This window comes from Alligator mississippiensis, chromosome 7 (assembly GCF_030867095.1).
Source record: "Alligator mississippiensis isolate rAllMis1 chromosome 7, rAllMis1, whole genome shotgun sequence".
In the NCBI taxonomy this organism is placed as follows: domain Eukaryota; kingdom Metazoa; phylum Chordata; order Crocodylia; family Alligatoridae; genus Alligator; species Alligator mississippiensis.
The window spans coordinates 37,578,242-37,580,600 of record NC_081830.1 but is presented as its reverse complement, the minus strand read 5'-3'; positions in this window follow the sequence as shown (position 1 = coordinate 37,580,600).

Here is a 2,359-nt window from a genome sequence, read left to right as displayed (position 1 = left end):
CCTGGTTGTGCCTGTTGTCTGTTATTTCTATTGGACATCTTGTCAGCCAGCTTCTGCTTTCAGGCCAAAGCCTGGAGTTCCTTCAGTCTAAGTTAGCAGCTGACTTGTATGTCAGAATCAGGTTCTCTCATTAATACCAGAAATGGGCATCTTTGCGTGAGTAATATCTGTTTGTAATGCCAGACTTAATAGTTCAGTTTCAGTCTGCTGTGCCAATATATTTAATGCAGATTGAATAGGGCGTTCATTTGTTTGGTGGGGTAGATAGTCTGCAAAAGGCACTGAATTAAGTTAACAGACCATACCAGATGCAGTGTTAAATGCTCTGACCCTTGTCCACATCCAAACTCTTTTAATGACATTTTTAATATCAGTGCTCATCTGCTAGAATATTAAAATTCTATTTTTAAATCTTCAATATAAAATGAGTCTTTTGAAATAAATTGTTGTGTCTGTGAAGTGTCGGCCCTTATGCAACCATGTAATATTATCAATATTTTTTACATGTTACTATACACAAATGAAAAAAGTGACTGAGATCTAACCCAGTGGTTAGGAAACTTGTTACAAGCTAGCGTCTGGCTTAGCATGGCAGGGTGGGGGGACTGTGGGTTGGCTTGAAATCTAGAAGGCCTAAATCTAGAGGCTTTATTATTTTTGTTGGTGTGATTTGGTTGGCCATACAAGACAGATGGGCCATTCCTAGCATCTGCTAAAGTTGATGCATTCACAGATCTGACTCATGGGTGGTGTCCTGTTTCAAAATAGGGGGATCTTCAACATTCCCTCATTGAGGTGTTCAGACTGTCTCCCTTACTGTGATATTGAAACCTCAACCTTTAAGCAAAGACAGGAAGTAGAGTTTGGAAGGCACAATATTCTACGCTGTATTTTAGTTTCTTTCTGTGCAATTGGAAAGGCACATCGCTATCTTGTGTAGTTGTGATTTTACCATTAAACTTTTCTTCATTTGAGTAACTGTACAGAAAGAAAATGCTTTCCATATTCTGTAGAATCTTGGGTGTACCCATTGCTCCTGACTTAACATTGATATGTAATTCAGTCAGTCCTAAGGCCTTCACAGCACAGTGACCATCAGGAGGTCATCTAGACAACAATGAAGTAATTGGATCAAATGGACCTGTTGCTTCAAACAAAGTTGTGAAACATTCAACAGGAGCAAAGTTGTCAAGTTCCTGGTGCTGTTTTCCAGTCTGCAAGCTAAGTAGAAAGTCTCCTCACCTTGGTTTTGAGGTAGGGGGTGGCACTGTACATAATGTAGAACAGACTAAGACATATACTGATACAACTCCCATCTCTCTGGGAGCCTTCACTGCTTTTATCTGGTCCTGAGGAGTAGGTGATGTTTCTTTTTCTCACTGCTTTAATGCAGTGTTCCATTTCTAGGGTTCTAATCTATTAGAGAATGGCTGGTAAATCCTACTGGTCCAGACATACAGATCTATCACCCCGCAGGTTTTCCTTTCGCTTTTGTCTATAAATACAAGTGCATAGCTCAGTTCTGCTCTGAATCTCATAAAATTTTGTACTGGCTGAGGCACGATTCTTTCCTTAGCAAAACTGAGAAACCTGTTTTAAATCTTGTACCCAGAACGTCCCTGGGATGGAAGCGCTAAACCAAGGAATCTAGTCCAGGTGCCATGAGCCTGGATTGTAATCGTGATGATGATTAGATGGTCCTAGAGGTAAGGTTTTGTAAATATAAGATGGTTAGGTATCTGCCTTGAAGGGCTTGCAATTTAGTTGATATTATATAATAGGAGGTGCCAGAAAAAACCTAATGGGTGCATGAATAGAGGTATGAGTGTTACCTTGAAGAAGTTCACAATACACACTAATTTTAATATACATATTTTGTAGTATTTGACCACCGTTCTTTTTCCATGTTGCTGAGTAGAAGGACACATGGCTGGATGCGAGAAGACTCAGTACAGAAAAATCCAAGGACCCTTGATCTTATACATTTGCTTGTAAGCTCTTCAGGCAAGGAACCCTCCCTTACCATGCATGCACTCAGCCCTGATGCAATGGGTCTCTGAACATTGTGCTGTACAAATAGATAGTGTCATCTAGGGGATTTATATTCCTCATTGCCACAGTGTCTGAACATCTCAAAAGCTATCAGGTGTTTACTTTTAGGTCCTCTCCCCATCCTGCAGTGAACAGCAGCATTTGCTTCCTCATAAATCACCTGTGGTAGCCCTGTAGTTCTAGCATGTGGAAAGCATATCACTGCAGAGTCAAAATCTGCCACAACTTGCTAGTGTGCAATACAAGTGAATCCCAGAGGGCTGTTTGGCTATCACTGAGATCTGAGTTGATGCCAACATGTTTTTAC